Here is a 20,647-nt window from a genome sequence, read left to right as displayed (position 1 = left end):
CTGGAAGCTGTCTGATTCCTGCCATCATTGGTGCTCCTGCCAACCCCTGGAAATAGGCCTCTTTGAATTCCTGAGTCTGATTTAAGATTGTTGATTTAATATTTTTAGAAGAGAAAACAAGCCTAAATCAGCAGCGTAATAATTGGCTGAAAATGTGAATTGCACAAGATACATGTTCTCGCTTGGTGCCACAGGGAAAACATCCTCTGAAGGAATTCTCCACCCCACCCCCCAAAAAAATCCCTGCCACGGATACTTTCTGTTCCCTAGTTAGCCACATGTAAACAAACCTTAATTTTTGATACTGATGCTCTTATAATTGGGCTCTGTTTTGCATCAGGTGGGCTGCATGTTTTGCACCTCGCCTGAGATATGTCAAAAGACTTCAGGCTAAAGAGGCAGTGTGGATGGAAAATATACATGAAAATCAGAAGCAGGATTTAAGAGAAAATTAATGACAGCCATGACAGGAACTCGCAACATGAAACAGATGTGTGATACAAACACATATCGTATGCATAAATCCTGTAATTTAAATGTATGCATATATGCAAGGACATGCAGTCTTAGGGAAGATGGATGGAGGGGTGTGGAGTACATGCTCAGATTCCCCAGGTGCTTTATTGTGACAGACTTGTGGGAGGTAGTCCTTAGCAGTGTTCCTTTTTTTTTTATTGATTTGTAAAAAGTACAAAAGTGACTATACAGTATCATTGCTGTATGATGTCCAAGGTTTGTGACGTGAGAAATCTCTTCCGAGTCTCTATTTCCATGGATGCTATAGGCGAGTAATGTCATATACAGTCTTCATTAAGATAAGGAGCTGCATTTGAGATCTCTCCAGATGAAATATTTGATTCTGAAATAAATTATAGAGTGCCTTCAGCTGAGAACTTCAAAATATATATTTTTTTTTTCTGATCTAGTAAGTTTTTTCTTGAAGATCATTCTTCAGATTCAGATTTTAGAAACTAGAAATGTTTGAAAGCGTAAAGGAAAGGAAGACTGGAACCAACAAGAAATAAGCAATTCTTAAGCTATTTGTTGAGTTTGGAAAACCACTGTTAAAAGTCATAGTGTATATTACTCCTTTGGCTTTGTTTAACAGAGAGCTCTCTAATATTAGGGCTTTTTGTTATCCAAAACTGTGGAGGAGAGCTGGAAGATATATTTAGTGTATGAAAATACACAGAGTATGCATGTGGCTTGCAAATAATTCAGCCAGAAAACAGAAGGCCACAAATAAAAAAAAAGCCACAAATAAAATTTAAATCTCAGTGACTCTTTTTGCCTCTTTATCTGAGACCGCATTAGTGATTGTTGGTGAACAAAAATAAGATCAATATTTGATACTAATAAAATGTTTATTTTAAAAATTATTAAATTCACTCATATTCCACTAGTGTTTGAAACCACTGTTATCTCAGTATATTGCAGGAACAGCTGATGAGACTTGTATGCCCCAGACAAGGAGCAGCCCACAGCTGGGGGTCAAGAGCGTGTGGAAGGACTGCATTTTAGTGCTTCAGCCCTACATGTCTACACACCTCCCAGTTGCATTTTTCACTCCTGGTTGACATCAGCATCTCCCTTCTTAACAAATTTCTGTAAATCCCTTTCTTTAATGCGTAACTGATTCACGTGCATTCCTTGCTGATAGCACCAGTCATGCTGACCTTGGAGCTCTGTGCTCAGAAGTGCAGGCTTTAGGCATTGCTCTGCATAGCCAAGCGTTGTCCAGGTTCCCTGTTACGGCAGGAAGGCTGAGGAAGTGCAGCTCAGGACTGTGAAGCCTAGAACCATCTAACTTCAAAGTAATGGAGAGAGAGGAGAAGATCAGTCTGTTTGGCGATATAATCTGGGGGACTCATGCAGAGTTGTATTTACTTCTTGTATTGGGGAAATCTAACCCCTGATGAATGAAAAGTGAACCTATGCAGTGATAAATGCTGGCTTTTTGGAGAAATGGCGACAGACCTTTCAGTGAGCACTCAGTGAGGCAGGAAATGGAGTAGCTGTTTTGGGATATAACAACAAACTGGGCTTTTTGTATTTGCTGTTGAGTGAACAGAAGGTTGAAGAAAGTGGCAGCCATCTTAGTTCACAAGTAATGCTTTGTTTGCATGTGAGTCTTTTGTGGAACTTGTAAAGGCAGTCATTTAAAAATTAAGATCTTTAATAATGCTTAGAATAGCAGCTGTAATGCTTAATGGCCAATTAAAGTTAAACATAGCGTAACAGAAATGGAGATTAGGTACATTTGCTGCCAACCCCCATGTCTCAGTCCTTTGTCCTCAAGAGCACTGACCTAAGGTGTAAATTACACCATTTCCAAAAATGAGGAGGAAATGAGAGCCATTGATGTTTTATCTTTGCCCAAGTTTCATACTACGGCACAAATAAGCCTAAAATAAAATTTGTATCTCTGAATTTTAAGCCCTGTGCTTTAAAGCACTAAACTGTTCACCCACTGTGCTGGTTAGTCATGAGCTTTTTTCATCCAGCAAATTTTGGCTTTGTGTTTTTGTATTAACAATTTGCCAAATTGTCCCATATGCTATGTTTTTTTTCTTAGAGAAGTGAGGGTTTGGGCAACATGCATTTAATACGTAATTTTCTTAATATTCTGTATTTCCTTTTGGGAAGAAGTTTTCTTCTACCTTCTTGCAGTCCTAGTTCCTTGAGCCATTTATCCTTGCAATAGCTTTAGTCTTTAGTTAAAATTAACACCTTCGTTTTCTCATATCCTTTTATATTATATTTGCATATTTAGAAATGTTTGATCAAAAAGGGGTGGGAGGTGGTGAGAGGAGAAGGAATCATATTCAAAAACCAGGATTCTACTTCTGCAGAAAATCATTTAGGGCTGGCTGATCATGAGTCAACAATGCCATTCTCTTAAAAAAGGACAGATATAGTAGGATGTATAAAGGTGAAAGAGACCTACCTGAGGCTTAGCTTTGATAAAGCCTCAGATAGACTGCTATTTCAGACTTGGGCTAACTAGAGAGAGTCTAGAGGAAAGCTTTGAGAATGATCAGCGATCTAGAAAACATAGATGAAAAATCAGTTTTGTTTAATCTAGGGAGGAGGAGAAGTATAACAGTCTTCAAGTAGGTAAAAGACTACGAAAAAGGGCTAGGGAGTAACCTTATTCTTCATTCTTGGGGGAGGGAGGAGAAGCAGAGGAATTGAATTGCATCAGGAGAGACTTGAGGTACATATTTGAATAACCTTTCTAGTGGTTAGGGTAGTCATGCATTGGGATAGATTGCCTGGGCAGGCTGCAAAATCCTTGCAGGTCTTCATTGGTCTTTAGAAAAATCCAGTAGGCAGAGACGAGAGTCAAGCGTTAATAAATTGATGTGGCTCTGAAGACTGGGAGTGAAGCAGATAATGTCTGACAGTCCTGCCCTGCCATATTTTCTGTAGTTCTGTTACACAGGTTGCCAGATACTTGTACCCAGTAATGTGTTTTTCTTGAAAAGTGATGGAGATTTGCTTTTTTTATTTAACCTCTAGTAAATTCCAGTTTTCACTTTATTTCAGCCTTATAAAATATTTCTTTTCCTTGTTTCTATTCTTGATTCTACAGTATATCTTCATTAAAGAGTGATCTAGTGTTTCTAGCTTCTTCCACATGTGGGTTATTATCGAGTACAACTGAGTAATCCATTACATATTTTTCTCAAATAAATCAGGGCTATTATCTTGATATAAAAGGATGCCCCATGACTTCAAATAACATATTTAGGTCCTTGGTCTTTTGAAGTTTGTTAGCTTCTTAAGTGTGGACATGAGAATTGGCTACAATAATCCAGTAATACGTATTTCTTCTCAGTTTATACTTTGTATTTCCCTGTTAATTTATCAAGAAAATTTCCCTTTTAAGTTACTGATATGTCTGCAACAGTTTCAGCTAGTAGAGTTCTGGATTTCCAGTTGCCTAGATCTCAGAATACTTTACATAAACATTGACTAAACTGTTCTTCATAACATTCCTCTAGCTCAAGTAGATAATTAACTGTAGCTGACAATATGACATGTTTCAGTCATGGAAGACAGACTGAATTCTGTTCTGGATACCACAGGAGCTATATTGTATGTCAAGGGAAATTTCTACCAACTTGGAAAGTTCGGACATGTTGTCTGTTTGCATCCTTTACAATGCTGATGGTTTCTTTCACAACTGAAAGAGGTGTATTAGTTCCTATATTTGGCTTTAGACTGCTAAGTAGACCTCCAGATCAATCCTGTCCACAGATATACTTGTAAGCATAATGCAGTGGGAAACATAAATTCACCTTTCATCCCTATGGACAGTGCCAAAGCAAATAGCAGTTGTTACTCAGCCTAGTGCTACTAAGATGATGTTCCAGTTATTGTTATGTCAAAGAGGCAAAGGTTGCCATATGTGTAAGAACAGAAATGTTGTTTACTGAAGTATTTAAAACATGAAGGGCAAGATTGATTGTTGGACTCCTAAGGATGTGAAAGGGTTGAAAAGTGGGGAAAAGAAGGCTCTAATTTGGAACACGGATCTGAGCCCTTGTCCAGGGAATGCTGGTGAGGCAAGAGGCCCTCTTGGCTGCTGGGGCATGCCATTGACTCATTTAACTTGCCATCAAATGGATGGAATGACTTGATTGGAGAAATCTCAAAGATGCGTGTGAAGAGCCCATTTTTGCTTCTGTTCAAGACATATATTTTCAAAATGCGATGAGGAGAAAGTAATTTGGGGCTATCTGAAAGTGCTGCACATCACAACTGACGCAAACTGGAGAGACCAGTAGAAGACTTCCTATATACAATCAGAATAATATACAGGCAAATTCTGTTTTATCTTCCTTTGAGCTCAGTTATGGAAGAGTTGTGTAACTTGAAATGGAAAGAAGCAAATACAGCAATGTGCCATTTTTGCTGGAATTGAGTTAATTTTCTTCATAGTAGTTAGAATCTTTTAGTGGCTAGCACAGGCTTTTGTTTGGGATTTAGTATGAGAATGATGTGATAACACCCTTAACTTCCCATACTTTTGCTGGGACAGAGTTAATTTTTTTCTTTTTAGTAGCTAGGCCATGTTTTGGAGTTAATATGAAAAGAACCTGAGGACTCACTGATGTTTTGGCTGTTGCCAAGGAGACCATGGACTTTTTCAACTTTCCAGTTGCAGGTGCACATAGAAACTGGGAGGGAGCATAACAGGACAGCACCAAGACTGACACTCAGGCTGGCCAATGAGATATTCCCTACTATTAGTATCCATATGTAGCTCAAGCTGGCTTTTCAGTTTCAGCTTTTTCCTCTTTGGGACCAGCTGTTCAAGACCAGAGTGCTCTCTTCCGTGCCTGGTTGTTCAGCACAATTATATTTGAGCATGAACTGCTGTCCGGCTCTTTACTCTTCCAAGATCAGCTGTACAGGACCAGAGTGTGGTATTGGTTTGTATATATGTTATGATTATTATTATTATTTTCTCTTCTTTTGCCATCCTGTTAAACTTTTTTTTTATCCCAACCCACAAGTTTCTCCGTCCTCTTTGGATTCTCTCCTCCACGCTGGGGGGAATGAGCAAGTGGCTGCATGGTCCTAGTTGCCAGCTAGGGTTAAACTGTGGCAAGGAAAAATACAATAAAGAGAAAATAGGATGCCTTAGGCCAAAACTTACAAGCACAAACACTCTGGAAATAGTATATCACACATGACAGAGATCCTCTTATGCATCTGTTGGTAGCCCAGCATAAGGGAGGGGCAGGATTTCTGAACCATCTGTTAGGATTTATGAATCCAGGCCCTGTATATGCTTGGAAAAAATCCATCCTTCCTCAATGGCCCATGCAATCATAGGCTATCTATAGCTTACTCTCTTTTTTTTTTTTTTTTCCTTCCAAAGCATGTCACTTATCCTCTGTTTTTTGCCTGCTTCTAGCAACTTTTCAATATAATATCTAAACATTCACAGTCATGGAATCACAGGATCTCTGAGGTTGGAAGGGATCCCTGGCGATCGTCTAGGCCAACGAGCCTACTCAGAGTGGAGTTTCATTAACGCAGTTTCCCTGAGCCATGTCCAATTGGGTTTTGAATATATCCAGAAATGGAGGCTCCACAACTTCTCTGAGCAACATGTTCCACTTTTTGAGCACCTTTATAGTCAAAAGGTCATTAGTGAAGATATTAAGCAGTATTAACCCTTGGGCTGCTTCATTAGTGACTCCTCAGCTGGCTTTTGTGCCACTGATTGAAACCCTTTGAGCCTGGCATTTCAGCCAATTTTCAGTCCACTTCACCGTCCACGTATCTGGTTTGTACTTCATCAGTTTGTCAATGAAGATTCTACATGAGACAGTGTCAAAAGCCCTCCTAAATGTTTTTCCAGCACTGATTCCTTCTTAAGTGCTCTTTTGAAGACCAGAAGATCTTCTGGCACAATTGGGTCCAACTCATCTCTGGTTTATTATTTTGTTGAGGGGTTAGCATGGGGCACACCGAGGAGATATAATGGGCACAGACCCTCACATACCATCATCTTTTTCTTAGTTTTGGAAGCCAACTAGTGCTGGATGGGCTGTAGCTTAACTCAGTGTTGCGATCCTTTCATTTGCCATGTGGGTTAGAGTAAACAAAAGTGTTTTCAAGAAAAATATGTGTCTCTGAAGAAACTTCATCTGTATAGTTCATTCACACAAGTCTATGTTCTCCTTTTTTTTGAAGTTGTAGTTTTTCCAAGAATCACTGAAAATGTGGCTACTTGCCATTTAAACATGTAACTTGTTACCCAATGTGCAGTACGGCCTCTTTTTCACACATAACAAAGTGTTATAGCCAAGTGCAAATATAACTGTCTTCATGCTCGTGTGACTTGTTCTGAACTGCAATATTGCAAATAAACAGTGTCACTGCATGCAGTCTCTGTGCTATCACCACTTGCTCCCAAGAGTGAAACAGAATGTTCTGAGTGCAATTAGGTAATCAGAAGTTAGGACATTCCCCTTTTGTTGCTCAGAGGTCTTTTTTACTGTTGAGTAGGATTTCAAAATATTTTGGAAAGGCTACTGTAATAATTTTAACTTTTCTATTGTTGTAGGATTCTGATTTTGTCACATGGACATCATTTCCATTTACTAATAAGCTACCAAGTGTTTTGAAACAGGAAATGGTCAGTAATTCTTGGTAGCTCACTTCAGTCAACAGCTGCCTTAGACTTTACAGCTTTGTTCTAGTCTAAGCCATCCCTTTATTTTTGGAAAAAGAGAGTTGTGGCTCACTGGTCAGTTATTGTCTCTGAAATTAAGAGTTATTTTGAAAATCAGCAATTAAATCAATGTAAGACTCTTTGCAGAGTTATATATAAATGAGACAATCAGTCAGATTCTCAGCCTGATAAAATATGAGTAGGCTCTTTCTGAAAAGTGAGATATTGGAGCCTGACTGTTCATATTATGGAGTAAATTAGGTAAAGGCTTGCCATGTATGGACCTATCTAGTCCTCTCATTTCATGATGTGAACCAGGAAAGAGCCCTGCTTATGGATTTCACTTTGGTTATCCACACACAGGATGACTTATTTTAACCTTGATTGCTGTTACATATTATTCTTGGTTTTGCATAGAAAATTCCTTTTATTATTTTCAAATGTCTGTTTAATTTTTCTCTCTGTTCAGTTCAGAGATTTTGGTCTTTAGTAGTTGTATTGTTTTTAATATAAATATGTAGGTGACACTTAGCTGATTATACATTGCACTGAAGAAGTATTCCTGAGAAATTATTGAATTTTTGCTCACAGTCTATCCCATTTCGCTTTCAATTGTTTGTTGTTCTGGGATCTATGTGTACATTGAAATGCTACCCATAAAAGGAAAAGAAATCTGTGGGTACAAATCAAGATTCCTGCTGCTCTTTCTTAAGCCAGTGCTAATATTCAGTCAAGGAAAACTCTCTTTTAAAATATTATTATCTTCTTTTCCTTAGGTTGAGCAGTGTGGCCCCTAGGTATTCAGCCTGCATGTATACAGCATTCCCTTAGATGTTATTTGTGGGATTTGCAGACTGCTTTCTTTTTCTGTTTATTTAAAGACTTTGATACTTCTTCTCATAGTCCCACCCGCTAGAAACCAAATTATCATGAATTATTCGATTAATGTGAGCACCATGTCTGACTTTTTAAAATACTTTTAAAATCTTCCATGTTGAATTAATATTATTTTTATTTAACTGCAGAAGTACTGCTAATTCAAAACTGTTACAGATGAAGCTGCTGTGCCATGTATCATGAAAGTGATAATACACTTAGGAGTTCTGAACATAACAAATTATGTACTTTTTAACAGCATGCCATCTTCCTGAGACTTACACACTGTCCTTTTAGACAAAAAGGAAATGTTACCTTATTTAAACTACCAGTTTATAAGTTACAACACTGTAACTGATTGTCTAAAAGAGTAGAAGTGAGACACTACTCATCCAAACCCTCTTCTTGGCAAATCAGAGTTTACTTCCCATCCAGCTGATTTCCACCAGGGATATGCACTTCAAAATGACTCTTGGTCAGTCACCCTGACCTCTTTCCATCGTTTAAATCTACATTTGTGCATTTTAATGTCAAGGTTGGTGGGGGATCCTGTGGCTGGTGAGCCCCCAGTGACACCAGAGGTGGCTGTTGGCACTGGGGTGCCCCTTTTGCAGGCCCGTGGCCTTTCCTCGGGTGGCCGTCCCCGGGGAGGGCAATGCCAGGATGCCCATTAGGATTTTGTTATGTTGTCTTCCCACCTTTGCTCTTCCAGAACTCACCTTTTGTCTCTGTTTCCCCTGATTTTGTGTAGGTGCTGGGATGGCTGGAGAAGGTCGCATTTTGCAGTTGAGCTGAGGGAGGCGTGAAGCATCATCCATCCCCTGCTGACATTTGAGGTAGTGTGATAATTTTTATCTTACCTGCAAGTGACTTTATGATTAATGTTGGCTAAGCAGAGTGATCAATAGTATCCTGTAGCACTCTGCGGATAATCCTCACAGATCCCATGATCCATTCCTACACAAGGTGATAATGATAATATGCAGTATACAGAATTCTGGTTGGGATATGATCATTGTATTCTGTTACCCTAAAAAATAGAGATATTTGAATTAAGGCCGTCAAATTCAATCCCAGTGTAAACTGATGGCTTCAAGCCCATTTCTGCCAATCTTTAGTGGCCAGAATTTCAGGAAAAGGGCATGTTAACTGGTAGAAGTGCTTAAAAGCATATTTTTCTTGTCAGAGAAAAATTGTTCTACTGTATTTTAATGAGCAATTTTTCATAATGTTATTTAAAGTATTAATTGACTTTTTAAATGCACATATTGAAACAAATGGAGGGAAAAAAAAATAAATCTGTGTTTTTCCAGGGAGAGAATTTGAAAATGCTATCATAGCATTGTAGATAACGTACATCTAGTTTGAAGGTATGTATTTTGTCTAATTCATATCTGGAGTATATTGCTGAAAGTTTAATCAGACTAAAGTTGGGTTAATTTGAATCAAACATCACTGAAATACACTGTAGTATAAGGGATTTGGACCCATGATTGCTCATGCTGTGGAACTAGAAAGCTGTTACCTAGCGTTAAATGACTGCATGAAACTTTACAGCTGCTGCAAACCGTAACAGTTCTATAAGACTTAAGTGGCTATTCCTGTCTAAGTGTACACAAATGTAATGTTATGAAATAGAAGAGAAAATCTAGAGACTTTTTGCTTTTTTGCAATGGAATAGGTGAGACTTGCCACCATATGTTCATATTTTCAGTGTTTCTAAACCTAAATGGTGGAATACTAGATAAATTCATCATACCATGAATCTCTGCGTGGGACACTTGCCTGAGGATATACCAATTCCACTAAGAAAATTAGAAGTTCAGGATAGTGAAAGGTTACTTGTAAAAATGTTTGTAACGTAGCTGTATCTTGGAGTCTTTAGGGACCTCCTCAACTAAAGCTGTCTTTGTTGTGGTTACTGTGCTGTCCCATACAGATTTAAGCATACCTGAAAAACAATTTACAAGTGGGTTCTCTCATTTTATAGCTGAAGCATGGCAAGCCAACCACATAGAAGGCTGCTCCTGTGCTGTTTTCCCCGCTGTCTGTGCCCAGTGAGCCGGTCAATCCCCAGCTAAGCTGCCCGTTCCCAGCTGCCCTGCGAGCAGCGGTGCCAGCAGCGTGCCCAGCACTGGGAGTGCGCAGTGTGGAGATGGGGTCTGGGCTCCAACATGGGCTCACTCAGGGGTTCCGCCAACCTTCTGTAACCTCATCGTGTTTCAGCTTCCTATTTGTAAATGAAGGCTAATGATTCTTAATTTCCACAAGAGGCCAGAGAGCCCCAGTCCTTAGGACATGCTGTCACTCATGCAGTGTTTGTCATATCTGATGTGACGTTGATGCTGTGTTACCAGGGGAGAGCTCAAACCCCTTGCATTTAGGTGTGACCTTGGGCTTGGAAATTGATTGTGGATCCATGGGTGGTAAAAATAATTTTTGTGGAACTTTCTCACTTAGTGTCTTCCAGTAACTAGACATAAAGAACATTTTGGCTCAGGGAATAGCAACTAAGGTACTCCAAGGATAACATGATCATAGGGGGCAGATATATCTTGAAAGTGACATGTCTGTAATGTGTAATACCTATGGCAAGTTAATTTTAAATTAAGAGCTGCAAGTGTGATAACTGTCCCCATGCAGCTCAATTAATAGTTCAGCCTTAATATATTTAGCTTTAAAAACATGTTTGGCAATACCAGCCTTAGACTCAGTCATCTGGAGGCAAGTTTACTGCTCAGCTCTTCAGTGAAACTGAGACTTTTAATGCATTATGCACAGTGGGAAATATTCATCTGCACATTTTCTAGACTGCAATTAATCAAGTGTTCTACTCTGAACGACGTTTTTGTTTATTCTAAATGAATATGTTGCATTCTTTCCTTAAAAGGCCAGGTTGGATGGGACTTTGAGCAACCCAGTCTAGTGGAAGGGTGTCCCTGCCCATGGCAAGGGGGTTGGAACTTGTCCTTTCCAACCCAAACCATTCCATGATTCTACAAATAATTAGACAGAGGCCTTGTTATTTCAAATCTGGGATACTGAGAGTGACCCATAGATGTGGTGAGGGTAATTTGTGCCTCATTGACATTTACAGTCCCAATGGAAGATAACACATGAGGCACAAATTTAAACAGATTTTGACAGTACTGGTAGTTCTGCTGAATACTCTGGAAAAAATTCTAATATCTGGCCAAAAGTAGCCGAGATGTTTGTAAAATAACTGCTGTAAAATATTCCAGTAACCATAATTTCTTTAGCTATTAACACTTATCCAACTACCAGGTCAGCCCACCTCTCTGTCCTTTAAGTAAAGCTCTGCTAAGTTGCTTCCTGTGGAATACAACATACAGAGTACAGAAATGGTTTGTGGTGCTGTGAGAGCCTGAGAAAAGCTGGGAGTATGGGAATAAAATTGTGATCTGTTCCTCCACAGTTTGGAAAAACTCACAGGCATGCAGGAGCTTCACCTTTTGAACAGCCTTTAAGGTCAGGGAAGGACTTGCCTGCACTGAAAATGTTAGTGTGTGGATGTTGTATTGACAATAAATGTGTTCATCAGCTTAGCAGGAACATGTTCTCATACTTTTCTCATTGGGCAGCTTGTTTGGTGATGTTGGGCTAACACAAATTATGTATCCACCATTTGTGAATTATGTCCACTAGGTAGTGACTGGGATCAGATCCAAATCCTTTGATCAGAGAATCATAGAATCAGAGAATGTCCTGAGTTGGAAGGGACCCACGAGGATCATTGAGTCCGACTCCTGTCCCTGCACAAGACAACCCCACAGTTCACACCATGTGTCTGAGGGTGTTGTCCAGTCTCTTCTTGAACACTGTCAGGCTTGGGGCCGTGACACCTCCCTGGGGAGCCTGTTCCAGTGCTCCACCACCCTCTGGGGGAAGAACCTTTTCCTGGTGTCAAGCCTGTAGAAAAACAACCTCCAAACCACTCTTTTTTTTTTTTTTTTTTTAGCTTTGTGGATGTTCTTCGTATTTTTGCTTTATCAGTTCATCATACAATTATACAATATGAAAGGTTTGCTTTTTAGCAGTTAATCATACAGTCATCAGTAGGACAATTTAATTTACTGGCAAATAAATCGAGTTAAATTCTGCTGCTGTTGGGTCATATGTTACTGCAGATTTGAAATAAAAGTTAAGATTCAGTTTGAACAAATCTGGCAAAGTGAGGTATTATGTCCTGGCAAAGGGTTACAGGCAGTCATATTTTATTAACTACTGTAAATAAAACAGAAAGGAAACTAGAAATGTAAACACCAAAATGTACTGCACAATTTACTTAATGGTCTTTTTTCTTTTAAAGACAATACTCTGCAGTCATTTGTTGCCACATTTATTCTGGCTCTTGCTCCTGAGTAAAGTATCTCATAAATTTGCTGCTTGAGAATTATTTGTGAAAAACAGATTTTCCAGACTAAATATACTACACTGAAACAGTGAGAAGAATCAGATTAGATAAATCTGTGGCAACCTATTCTTGCACACATGGCTCAGTATGCTTTAAAAATATGCTCCAGCAAATCAAGTCTTACACCATAGGTAGTACTGTAGAGTTTATTATGCATGACTAATATGTCCATATGATCCAATCTTTGCAGTAGTGTGTAGGAAGTAAATCTGGATTTTGGAAAGGGTAACTTCAACATCCCCACTTAGCAGCAGTGATCGTGCTGTTAATTCAGCAGCACCAGACTGTCTCATCCTGTCCAGCCCCTGTCCCCCTTCCCAGGGGAAGCAGCTCACAGAATCACAGAATGGTTGGCGTTGGAAGGGACCTCTGGAGATCACGTAGTCCAACCCTTTCACTGTGCTTTGCAAGCAACTCCTCTCCATCCATCTCTTTCCCTCAGGCACGCCATCACCCTCCTACTTCTGTCTTCATCAGAGGCTGAGGAATCAGAAAAAGGAAAGGAGAGGAGCAAGGGGCTGGAAAAGCCATTTCTCGTCTCCGGGCAGACGTGACACAGGCTGGATGACCTCACTTCATGGGCTAGATCTGATTTATGAACTATTTGCCATAAATAAAAACCTACTTTAAGAATCCAATTTTCGTTAAAGAAAGAAATGCTAGTCCTCTTTGTCAGATGTTTCTCTGTAAAGCTATACCACCATCTCTAGTAATTTGTGCTGCAGCTCCTAGTAACAGCTGCTTTTTACCATATCAGATGACTTTCAGCCATACCGGTAAATCAAATGTACTACTCCCATCAGGACAAATTCTTCTTGGAAAAAAATAGCTTTTGAGTTGCTTCAAATAAGCTAGTTACTTAAAAAAATCACTCACAGCATGATACAAGTTTCCTACTCTTTCTATAGTACAATACTTCAATGTTTCAGTCTAAAAATTGGTCTTTAGATCCTTTATCAAACATATATCTAAGTATACCTAGCAGTATCTGTAGCAAGATCTAGAACAAAGATCTGTATCAAAGGAATGTATGTATTTTAATTATTTTAGACTTAAAATTTAAAAAACTACTCTTTCCCCTAGCATGGAACAAAAGGACACAAGGAAATTAAATCACAGCTGCAAGTTCTAAATTGTCAGGACTTCTACACTGCAACCGTACAGCTGTTACGTACCTCCCTACCAGCTGAGATATTCAGGAGAAACCTGGCTGACCCATGGAACGTGCTTTTTCTATGAGTTTTGTATGTCTACCATAGAGCGTGTCTGACTGGAAGAAAGCCTGCTTTCCTGAGGACATAAAAACTCAATTCCAGGGCAGCCAAAACCAGATCCTTCTTAGCCAAGGAAGTAATTTATAGACCACTAGTAATCATACGATTAATTGTTCTCTGCAGCCCACAGAACAGCTGACATCTGGATTCACTTTCTAAGCCGTGAAAGGGCTACAGACTTTGAGGGGTTAGCGTGGTGGGGTTTATATGTGGTTAAATCACCCTGTATCAGTTTATATTCAGAGCTGAGAGTGTGGTTGGTAAGCTGTCGACAGTCTTCACAGACTATCGCTTTTAGACTCTCTGAAAACAGCAAGGGAAAAATACCTTCCTAGAGTGAACTATACCAAGCCGTTATTCTTTTTAGCGTATGAATCCAGTCACCTGTTATCAAGTCAGATCGCTGAAGAGCATATGCAACGAGTGAACTAAAAATCAGGACTAATTCATGCATCATGAAAATTAAAAACTCAAAGCTCCATCTGCTGTGATATTCCACAGTTTTAGCAATGTTGGGAAAATGGTAATCTATGCAGAAGTGATTTATCTAATGCTGCTGTACACTTTGTAGTAGAACCTAAGAGCAGTCAGTCTCATTGTGCTTACTGTGAATGGGGTTACTTATGCAGGATTCAAGTGTGATTGGTAAGTGTCTGACTCAACAGCATCATTCCTGTGGTTCTTGGCTTAAAAGGTGTCATCAACAGCTGTATTATAAAAATATATATCACAAGTTACTGGTTCAGTATAAAAGTTCTAGACATCCTGTTTTGATGGTATATAAAAATGCTAATGTGTTTTTAAGCCACTTTGGTAAGTGTAGACATAGCCTGGTTTTTTTGTTTTGTTTTGTTTTGGTTTTTTTTAATGTGAGATGCTTCATCAAAATATACTTTAAACTTAATAGCTGGGTATTTTAATTTCCAGATCTTACTAATGTAAGTGAAGAGAGAAGTTAACTGAATTTTTAAGATTTTATGAAAGGTTTGAACAGCTATTCGCTTTTCTTCACAAGTTATTGCTTACTTCATGAAAACATGTTTTGGCAACAGTGCATTTAAAAATACTAAGGAAGCTTCTCCCATTGCTGGTCTGATTCAGTATGTCTTTGAACTTCATGCTGATTTACACAATTAAGGATCTAACTCAAAATCTTTGTGTTTGGCCATACAAAGTGGTTTATACAGTTGTTGAATGCAGTATGCTACTTTTTGGTAGATGCCCACAGTTCATATATTCAGATTTGTATGGACTTAAACCACCGATCGGCAGAGAATAGGGCCAGGGGACAATGCTGGTATGATCTTACAGAGGACACAGGAAAGCAGTTGCAATCATATTGTCTCTCATTAACAGAGAACTTCTTAAACAAAGACTTTTTCTTGCAGTTATTTTGAAGAACTGTTGTGTTGAATAGATGTGCTCATATGCTAACTCTACATCGTTTTAGACAAGATTTAAAGTTAGCTTCAATCTGTGAACTACAGATGCAAATTAAATCAATATAAAGCGTATCTTAAACCGATATGAACTTCCAGATATAGGAAATAGCACCAATTTAAAATGCACTGTTTACTGTTATGTCTTCTCTCAAGTTGATTAATCTTTGTGTGTTGACCAAGTAATAATAAATGTGTGAGCATTTGGAGTCACGAGTGGGCATCCAGAAATGCTGTTCCAGGCCTATGTCTGTCATTTACCAGCTTTCACTTAATCTGCTATTTAACTTAATGACTTCCTAAATGGCATACAGGCTTTGTTACGTAGTCTTTAATCTGATTAGGAGCACATGAATAATTTAGCATGCAATTAAACCATGTAATTAATTTGTCCCATGGTAATGAACTGTTAAGTAGTTCCATTAGTCTAGGATAAATATCAGGGTCATGAACTTAAATATTCTAGCTTCTTGCAGATGTTTTTCCTGGAAGATTTTTTTTTAAAAAACTATAAAAATACTATGTAAAATGAAAATGCTGCTCACCCTGGTTTCTTGAAATTGCCCCTTGAGGTCTGAAAGGCAGGTTTAGTTTCAAGGTTATTAGAAAAAATTGAGGATGCTTTGTTCAAAAATGCTCGGCTATAACCAACCCTGTTTCACTAGAGGTCAGCAGGAACTTAATTGTTTCAAAATAGGGTTTTGTTATAGCTTTAGATATAGATAGATATAGATATATCTTGTTTTATGTTTTGTTCATAGAGATAAATTATCTCACTTTTCTTTGCAATTGTTTGTACAAATAACAAAGCAAAGATCTGAATTTTGTCTTCTGTATGAATGTTATCTAAGTATTAATAATAATATTTTTTATTAAAAAGCCTAGGAAAAATTACCATGGTAGTTGAGAAAAGTGTTTATAGCCTGAAAATATTACCACTCTCATAAAAAGGCCTCAGTGTTCTTCCTTAATGATACAAGTACATGTAAAGCCACGTGTTCAGCTCAGCAATTCACCCCGGCATGACAGCAGCTGAATGTTGCAATTTCTTTCAACTGAGTTGCACCCATTTTGCTGCTTTGTTGTATTTTGGGGGCTGAAAAGTGACCAAAGCAATTAAGTCTTTTTTCTCTCTGTGAAGTGGACAGGAACTGAAGACTATAACTTCAATTCTCTTTTAGCAATTGTCTTTTGGCAGAGGCGATCTACTAGTCTTACAGCTAAGAGCCTCCCTCTGTGTACTTAGTCCATCAGGTTACTGCTGCTAAAGTGTAACAGATTTTATTTTATACAAAGTTTTGGTATGCTGTATGCCACAGCCATCCTTGGACTTCATAGCCCAGTTCTTGGAGTATGCCTTTATGGCTGGATTAACCTGTAACAGGTTTCAGTACAAGCCCAGAGCAATGTCCAAACTCTGGATTCACTGAATGGCTCCTTAATCACATCCAAGAACAGATAACTGTTTGGCCTGCTACCAGTTTAAATGCTATTTAAATCAGAGTAATTTGCTGACACATCCAGCCATGGAAAAAATACATCAGCTCTGGTAAAATTATTGATGGTTTCTCTTACAATGGAGATATAAATAAATTTGTTGTTGAAATGAAGCTTTAATAGTTTCTATTCCAAAATCAAACGTTTGTTTAGGAAAAAAAAAATCTTTCTAATCCAAAGTAAGCAATTATTTTAACAGATTTAATTTTGAATTTTAATACTTAAAACTATTATAAACTATTTAGCTGATGCAGAGCTCTAATTAATAATACAAAATTGCCTCTGTTACATAGTTTTATTTTGTCATAATGATGTACATTTTAATAATCCTCACATTTGCATCAAGCCATACGTAATAAATGCAGCTTTATGCCAGAGTCCTTCATTCTTTTCCAGTGGTGCTGGTTTTTGTTGTTAGGTTTTTTGTTTGTTTGTTGTCTGGAATGTTCCTTTTATGAGTTTTTCTTTGGTTTTGTTATTTGTTCATTTTTAATTTGCAGTACCTAATTTCTGCTTCAATAGTATTATTCCTTGTTGTTTTCACGTCCCAGATAACTGCTCACAGTAGGTGAATGGTGTGTTATTCATATCAACTGTGACAACTTGTTATTCCTGCTTCTTAACATGGCTGAGTATATAGGCCTGACAAGAGTTCTGTAAAAACAGGCATTCAGCCAAGTGCTGCTGATGACTCAATCAAGCTGTAATACCAGCAAGCAAGGGAAGAAGTCTTTAGGTCCATGGCAGTTTTAGATTGTGTTGATTGGAAGGACTGTAACTCATTTCATCTGCAGAATGACGTCCTCATGGCATTCAGGGGAAGGAGCGCAAGCAAGCAAAGTGATTTCGGCTATGCATGATCAGCCAAACTCATGTTAATATCTTTACACAGGCACAGAGAAAAGATTTCTCCTTGGTATTACTGATCTTGCTATGAGGTAGCTTGTTAGGAATATCTACACTGTGAAAAATAAAGGCTGTTTCCCACACAAAAATTCTGCAGGGGTGTGTATGTGTCACAGAGGCACCCCAAAGTCAGTTTTAGGCAGGCAGCAATTTCCAAAACCAGACTTTATTCTAGCCAGAAAAGTGTAGCAAATAAACCAACTAGAAGCAGGGCTTATACAATTATTTAGCACTCTGACATCATAAAATACAGGTTCAGATATCCATTGAGGAGATTATTGGGGGTACAACAACGTAAGAATGATGAGGATTCACAAAGTCCATGCATACACTCACAAGAAGCAAAACCAGAGGCCTTTCACTCAAGGGTACCCAGAAGAAATAATCACTTTCCTGGGTTAGGTGAGGGCTCACACTTGCCTGGTTAGGCAAGAACTCATTCAAAGATACATCCAGTAAATAACCACTCACCTAAACAAGGAGGTGAGGTGCTCTCAGTCCCAGGAAGTCTCCTTAGCTGGTGTCCCAGTCTAAGGGGAGGGCTCTGGTTCACAGACCCACTGCTCCGAGATGACCACTCAAAGGGGGTCTTCCGCAGGAACCCTGTTTTACAGCCTGGTCAGATCTGGCTGTGGGCATTACAACATGGTCCACAAGCTTCTCAGCTTCTCTGGGCAGATCCTTTGACAAGGACCTTGTCAACTGACCAAGAGTCCCACCCCTCCTGCCCCCCCAGCTGGTGGAAGTGGAGTCACCCTGCCCCAAGATATGGGAGGATGTGACTGTCAGCACTTTGGTACTACCCTAGGTGTGTGTGTGGGGACAGGCACAGTGGGGCACAAAAGGTGCTAAGGAGCCATCTACTGCCCTGTTGAAGTCTCTGGATGTCAAAGGGATGTGCAGCTGCCACAGTAGGTACATATTTGGTAGCTGCATGAACCACGTTCACCTGGAAAGCCTGGAGTTCACATTCCCAACTCAGCTCTTGTTCTTACTTGGTGGGAGGTGTATTGGTGTGTGTTCATCTGTATTGCAAGCTCTTGTGTCATTGCCTTTTTGTGATCTGATGGAATGATGAAATGCAGCAATGTACAGGAAGGCTCCTCAGATTAATCCTCCACTCAATAATTTTGTGGTTCGACTTGCAGCAGAGAGGCCACCTTTGGTTCTGGACTAGCTGCATGCATGCTGCTTTGGCAAGCAGTGCTAAACTGAAGGAAATTATAGGGGAAAAGACTTTCTCATATTTGGAGCATGATGAGTTGATGGAGATGCCAAAAGCAGCAGTCTCTTCACAGGCACAGTTTAAAAAGTGTAATGTCCTCCTTCCTTCAGGTCCTTTCAGGTTCTGAAGATATCTAAACAGAAGATCTCACTTTAAAGAACAGCTTTGTTTATCAGCAAAACTCCTTATGGTTTACTCTGTGTTAACATTGTTACCTGGCCAGAGTAGATGCAAACTACTTAGTATGCTGTGACTAAACTATCTGTTTTCTCAGGGATTTTCTTAGCCTGGTTTCCCCTGTTTATGTTGACTATGTTCACGTCTCAATGGAGAGATGTAGTGTTTAAATTCACTTGTGATTGACCTTACTCCAACATCGCTATAGAAAAGGGCCAAGAATTTTTTTATCCTTTTTATAACTTCTGGCTCCCTTTCTGTACTGAAGCAATTAGCCTGAGCTGACCTCTAGCCAAATGTTCCTGTGGTCGAGTTTCAGCTGCCTTGAAGACAGTCAGCTGCTGGTTTTTTGTTGTTTTTGGTTTTGTTTTTTTTTTCTTTCTGGTTTTAGCTCTCTTCATTCTTGCAAACTGGTGGAGTTGGGTAGGATAGAGACTATTATTCCTTAGAATAGGGTATTTTACAGACACTGCATTTTTTTTTTCCTGTTAAATAATAGGGACTCTATTATTGGCATTTGTCTTTCATACTCATACAGGGGTAGGTGTTGGGAGGCAGATTTTACTAGATTGTAAAAGGTCCGTTTTGTCCCAAAGCCAACAGAGTCTCTTGCTGTGTGAACACTGCAGCCTCTGAACAACTGTTCCTGCTGGCAGTGACTTGAAAGGGTGTTTTAGAAGAACATCAGTTAGTGGCTACAAGACAGATTTGCGAAAACTTTCTGCAAGGTGGTAGTTGTCTGATGGTGGGGCATATAGATAACCATGAGCCAGCACTGTGCCCTTGTGGCCAGGAAGGCCAATGACATCCTGGGTTGTATTTGAGGGGGGCTGGTTAGGTCCAGAGAGGTTCTCCTTCCCCTTTACTCTGCCCTGGAATATTGTGTCCAGTTCTGGGCCCCTCAGTTCAATACAGGGAACTGCTGGAGAGAGTCCAGCACAGGGCAACAAAGATGATGAAGGCAGTGGAGCATCTCCCTTATGAGGAAAGGCTGAGGGAGCTGGGTCTCTTTAGCTTGGAGGAGACTGAGGGGTCATCTCATTAATGTTTGTAAATATGTAAAGGGTGAGTGTCACGAGGATGGAGTCAGGCTCTTCTCGGTGACAACCAATGATAGGACAAGGGGTAATGGGTTCAAACTGGAACACAAAATGTTCCACTTAAATTTGAGAAGAAAATTCTTCTCAGTAAGGGTGACAGACACTGGAACAGGCTGCCCAGGGAGACTGTGGAGTCTCCTACTCTGGAGACATTAAAAACTCGCCTAGACGCGTTCCTGTGTAACCTCATCTAGGTGTTCCTGCTCTGGCAGGGGGATTGGACTGGATGATCTTTTGAGGTCCCTTCCAGTCCCTGACATTCTGTGATTCTGTGATATGGCGCTTCAGAAGACTCTTCTCTCAGAAATTTTATTCTGTACTGCCAAAAGCAGTACTATGATGGGGCTGCTCCTGCTTTGCACCAGACTTCTTCCCATGAGGCTGGAGCCATGGTGGTGTAGGTCTCCTTTGGCCTCCAGTACTTCAAGAAATGGTGGTCATACTTGAAGAGCTTTTGGTATATGTGCTGGATACAGAGAGGTCGTGTACTCCCTGGTGCCTCACACCCTTTGCAGAGTTCCTT

Source organism: Nesoenas mayeri (genome assembly GCF_963082525.1).
Source record: "Nesoenas mayeri genome assembly, chromosome: Z".
NCBI classification, from domain to species: Eukaryota; Metazoa; Chordata; class Aves; order Columbiformes; family Columbidae; genus Nesoenas; species Nesoenas mayeri.
The sequence above is the reverse complement of the archived record's forward strand: the minus strand, read 5'-3'. Positions refer to the sequence as shown.